This window comes from Prionailurus bengalensis, chromosome A3 (genome assembly GCF_016509475.1).
Source record: "Prionailurus bengalensis isolate Pbe53 chromosome A3, Fcat_Pben_1.1_paternal_pri, whole genome shotgun sequence".
Taxonomy (NCBI): domain Eukaryota; kingdom Metazoa; phylum Chordata; class Mammalia; order Carnivora; family Felidae; genus Prionailurus; species Prionailurus bengalensis.
In genome coordinates, this window is record NC_057354.1 from 43,459,022 (window position 1) to 43,465,149 (window position 6,128).

Sequence of the window (6,128 nt, forward strand, 5' to 3'; positions counted from 1 at the left end):
CCACCTTAACCAAGTGATCAGAAGCAGCATTACCAGGAAGAGGATATGTCACCATGAGGCACTGGGAAGGGCATGACGTCACCAGAGGTGTAGCTGCCAAACATGTATCGCCTCCATCTGATCCTGAGACAAGCCCAAATTGAAGGAGATGGCACTAAATAACCGATCAGAACCTTTTTTTAAAAGTTTATTTATTGGGGCGCCTGGGTGGCTCAGTCGGTTAACCGTCCGACTTCGGCTCAGGTCGCGGTCTCACGGTCCCTGAGTTCGAGCCCCGCGTCGGGCTCTGTGCTGACAGCTCAGAGCCTGGAGCCTACTTTAGATTCTGTGTCTCCCCCTCTCTGTGTCCCTCCCCAGCTCATGCTCTGTCTCTCTCTGTCTCAAAAATAAATAAAAACATTAAAAAAATAAAAATAAATAAAAGTTTATTTATTTTGAGAGAGAGGGAGAAAGAGAGAGAAAGCATGAGAGAGAGAGCATGAGCAGGGGAGGAGCAGAGAAACAGAGAGAGAGAATCCCAATCAGGCTCCATGCTGTCAGTTCAGAGACCAACCTGGGTCTCAAACTCACGAACCATGAGACCATGACTTGAGTGGAAACTGAGAGTTGGACGCTTAACCAACTGAGCCACCCAGGCACCCCATGGTAAGTACTTTTTGATAATGTCAAAGTCATGGAAGACAAGGAGAGTAAAGAACTATCACATTTGAGGAGATTGAGAATACGGGATGTGTAAATGCAATAGTGGGGAAATTCTTGAAATTCAAATAAAGTCTGCAGATTGATTAATAGTATTGTACCAATGTCAAGCTCTTAAATTTGATATGGTTATGCAAGGTGTTAATATGGGGGGGGGGGGCTGGGAGAATGTAACTGGGAACTCATATTTTTGCAACTTTTGTCCAGACCTCAAATTATATTTATTTATTTATTTATTTATTTATTAGTTAATTTATTCCTTTTTTGAGAGAGAGATTGAGAGAGAGAGAGAGAGAGAAGGGGAGGGTCAGAGAGAGGAAGAGAGAGAGAACCCCAAGCAGACTCCGCACTGAAAGCAAGGAATCTGATGCGGGGCTTGAGCTCACAAACCGTGAGATCATGACCTGAACTGAAATCAAGAGTCAGATGTGTAACCAACTGAGCCACCCAGGTGCCCCATGGACAGAATACATTTGAGAGCAGGTGTCTTTTCAGTTGCATAGAAAAAGATTTACCGTTAAAGTTCAGAATGGTCTGGTTTTATAAGGCACCTGTTTACCATGGACTCGGGGTACATAGAGAGAACCAGCTTGTGTGTCTGTAGAGAAAGAGCCAAAAACTAACTGTCAAGGTAACGGAGACTTTCCTTCTTGCTTTGCTCCTTGCTGACTCAGCATTACCGCTGTTTTGGTTTTTCAAGTTGTATAAATGAACCCCTAGTTCATAAATGCTACAAATGATTGTAATTCTTTGCATAGGGTAATGTAGCTCATACCATGCTTTGTTCTAAAAAATAAAGCAATACAAAAACCAGTTGGTGTGAATTCTGTTTACCTGAAATCAGATGCTGCATTTACCCTATGACTTCTCTGGGCATTGATGTCCTCGGACCAGATCCAGACAGGCTATCTCCCTCAATACAGGGCTTTGGTTATAGGGATCCAAGTGATGGGAAGGAAAACAGAGAACAAGGGATTTCCCTTCTAACTAAAATCTTAGCACTTTCTGACACAAAAAATAAAATTTCAAGTAACCAGAAAGATTTGCAGGTCCCTCCGGGTCATGAAAATCACAGCAACCAACCCTGAGCAGGAAATTGGGATGGTGACTTTTGTATTACACCAATGAAACAATTGAAAAGAGCAGAACATTCCCTATTTCTACTTTTTAAAAAGATTTCATTCATTCATTTATTTTTTATTTTAGAGGGAGAACAAGTAGGGGAGAGGGGCAGAGGGAGAGAGAGAGAGAAAGAGAATCTTAAGTAGGCTCTATGCTCAGCCCCGACTCAGGGCTCCATCCCACGACCCTGCAATCATGAACTGAGCCGAAAACAAAAGTTGGACACTCAACCAACTGACCACCCAGGTGCCCCATAAAGATTTTGTTTTTTAAAGTAATCTGTACACCTAATATGGGACTTGAACTCACAACCTCAAGAGCAAGACTTACATTCTCTACTGACTGAGCCAGCCAGGCATCTCTACTTCTACTTCTTGTGTGCTTTAAAAAGAAGTATTTATTGGCACGTCTGGGTGACCCAGTAGATTAAGCGTCTGACTTTGGCTCATGTCATGGGTTCAGGGTTCGTGAGTTCGAGCCCTGAATTGGGATCTGAACTGGTAGTTCAGAGCCTGCTTGGGATTCTCTCTCTGCTGCTCCTGCACTTGATCTCTCTCTCTCTCTCTCACTGTCTCTCAATAAATAAATAAACTTTTTAAAAAAAATTAAAAGAGGGATGCCTGGGTGGCTCAGTCAGTTAAGCGTCCGACTTCGGCTCAGGTCATGATCTCACGGTCCGTGAGTTCAAGCCCCAAGTCAGGCTCTGTGCTGACCGCCCAGAGCCTGGAGCCTGTTTCAGATTCTGTGTCTCCCTCTCTCTCTGACCCTCCCCCGTTCATGCTGTGTCTCTCTCTCTCTGTCAAAAATATATAAACGTTAAAAATAAAAAGAAAAGAAAAGGAAACATTTATTTTTAAGGAAATTGTATTTTTCACAACAGGTGCTATATGTTCTTTCCATGTCTATGAAGAATAACACTGGCCAAGTAGGGGAGAGAATGGTTCTAGCCAGGGCCACCAATTAACAGTTGTGCATGTTGTGCACTGCAAGAAAGGCACCCAGTCGAAGGGCTAGTGGAGCTGAAATCCCTTCTTTGCTCTGTTCCTCAAGCCGCATGCCTATGGGATTGTTTATGATTACACAGAGGTGCCGATTGGCCTGCTGTTAGCTCTAACAGTAGGTGTGATGTGTGTGTATGACCCTTGGGGCAAACAGATTGGGAAATATAAGTTTGGGATGGGAAAAAGGATTTTGACGGTCTATGACTTTTGAAAATTCTTTACTGTTCTATGGTAAATATTCCTTTCTAAATTTATCGAGAAAGTGGGGCGCCTGGGTGGCTCAGTCGGTTAAGCGTCCGACTTCAGCTCAGGTCATGATCTTGCAGTTTGTGAGTTCGAGCCCTGTGTCGGGCCCCCAGTCACTATCACTCCTCATGTATCCTTCAGAAATATCCTATACACATACATATGTGCGCACACACATACACATGCATGCGTATTCATCTACACAAATGGAAGTTTACTATTATATCCTTTGCTTTTCAAAAACTTTAAAAATATCCTTTTTATCATTCTGATAAAATGTACCTAATACAGAATCTACCATCGTAACCATTTCGAAGAGTACAGTTCAATGGCACTAAACACATTCACGTTGCTGTCCAACCATAACCAGAGCTCTTTCATTCTCCCAAACTGAAACTCTGTCCCCTAAACACCAACCCCCCCACCCCCATCCCCCCGGGCCCTGACAACTGCCACTCTAGTTTCTGTCTCTATGCTATGCGTTTAACTATTCCAGGTACCTCATGTAAGGGAAGTCATAAGATATTTGTCCTTTCGTGTCTGTCTTACTTCACTTAGCATAATGTCTTCCTGGCTCATCTATGTTGTAGTATATATCAGAATATCCTTTATTTTCAGGCTGAATCATATTCCGTCGTATGCATATACCACACCTGTTTATCCATTCCTCTGTCAGTGAACACTTGGTTTGCTTCGACATTTGTAGCTATTGTGAATTATGCTGCTGTGCATATGGGTGTGCAAGTATCTCTTCAAGATTCCGCTTCCCGTTCTTTTGGGTGCACACCCAGAAATGGGATTGCTGGACCATAGGGTCATTTTATTTGTACGTTTTTGAGGAACGATCATAGTATTTTCCACAGCAGCTGCACCATTTTATATTCCCACCAACAGCGCATAAGTGTTCCAATCTCTCCACATCCTCACCAACACCTGTTATTTTGTCGGTTTTGGCTTTTTTTACTTTTTATTTTAGAAAGAGAGAGTGTGTCAGTGGGGGAGAGGGGCAGAGGTGGGGGTGATCTCAGTTTCCACACTCAGCGTGGAGCCTGATGTGGGCTTGATCCCACGACCCTGGGATCAAGACCTGAGCCAAAATCAAGAGTCGGATGCTCAACCGACTAAGCCACCCGGGCTCCCCTTCTGTTTTTTTTATTTTTAAACAGTAGCCATCCTTGTAGGGGTGAGATGGTCTCTCATTGTAGTTTTGATTTGCATTTCCATAATGATTAGTGATGTTGAGCATTGTTTCATGTGCTTATTGGCTATTTGTCTATCTTGTTCAGAGAAATGCTTTCCCTGAATTGTTGAAAAGACTGTCTTTTTCTTATTATATGGTTCGGGCGCCTTGGCCAAAAATTATTTGACCCTATGCATGAGGGTTTATTTCTGAGCTTTATGTTTTATTCTATTGGTTTGTATGTCTGTCTTTATGCCACACCACAGAGTTTGGATTAGCATAGATTTGTAGTGAGATTTGAAATCATGAAGAGTGAGTCCTCCAACTTTGTGGGGCGTTTTTTTCCCCAAGATTTTTGTAGCTATTTGGGGTCCCTTGCAACTTAAGGGTGGAATTTTCTATTTTCGCAAAAAATGTCGTTGGGATTTTGATAGGGATAACACTGACTCTATCACTCTGGGTAATATTAACATCTTAACAATATTATCCTGCAATCCATGGAAACAAACTGTCTTGCCATTTACTTATGTCTTCTTCAACTTTCAGAAGTATTTTGTACTTTTCCCTGTGGACGTCTTTCACCTCCTTGGTTAAGTTAATTCCTAAGTATTTAGGGGTGCCTGGGTGGCGCAGTCGGTTAAGTGTCCGACTTCAGCCAGGTCACGATCTCGCGGTCCGTGAGTTCGAGCCCCGCGTCAGGCTCTGGGCTGATGGCTCAGAGCCTGGAGCCTGTTTCCGATTCTGTGTCTCCCTCTCTCTCTCTGCCCCTCCCCCGTTCATGCTCTGTCTCTCTCTGTCCCAAAAATAAATAAACGTTGAAAAAAAATTTTAAAAAATAATAATTCCTAAGTATTTAATTTTTTTTTGATGTTACTATAAGTGGACTTATTCTCTTCATTTCCTTTTCAGACTCTTCATTGTTCATGTACAGGAATGCAACTGATATTTGCATGTTGATTTTGTATCCTGCGCCACCCCTCGCTTTTTAAAATGTATGCATTGGGACTTTTCCACACAATCAATATTTAGACATTCCTCATCATTCCCTGGATAGCTTTCCATGTGTGGATATTCTAGGCCAGACACCAAAGCCGCCTGTTTTCATACCTGAGCTGAGAATAATCTTAAAGCAGTACCTGCAGAATAACCTCTGTTCTGCCTTGTCTCACAAAGCCTCAAATACCATCTGGCCCTTTAAGAAAAGTTTGTCAATCCTAAAACAGTTGGCCAGCTGCCTACTGAAAGGCCATTTGAAGTGCTTCCAATCCAGGGCTATGATAAAAAAGTTTCTTTAACATTTTCATTCACTGGGTTTTGCCGTCGGGTGTATTTGTAGGGTAAACCCCTAGTCCAGGAAGAACTACTGGTTCAAGGGGTAGGTGCATTTTTGTTTTATGACGGATAACGCACAATGGCCATGGGAAGAAATTCACTGTCCCACTACTGAAATTTTCATTTCTTACAGAGCTTGAGCACCTTTTCATTTATAAACTACATGTTCTTGTCTTTTGCTCATTTTCCTTTCGGGTGGTTGGATTATTGGTACTTACCAGCTCTTCTGGTTTTTGTTTTTTAAAAAATGTTTATTCATTTCTTTTTGCCAGAGAGAGAGAGCACGCACATGCAAGCATGCAAGCAGGGGGAGGGACGGAGGGAGCGGGAGAGAGAGAATCCCAAGCAGCTTCTGCACTCGGCACAGAGACCACGGGGCTCAACCCCACTACCAGGAGATCATGACCCGAGCCAATATCAAGAGTCCGACCAACGTTCAACCGATGGAGCCACCCAGGTGCCCCTGGCTCTTTTTTGTTTTTAAATAACAGTTCTTTACGAAGTAAGGCAACTGAGTTTTTGTCATATGAGTAGCAAACACTTTTTTT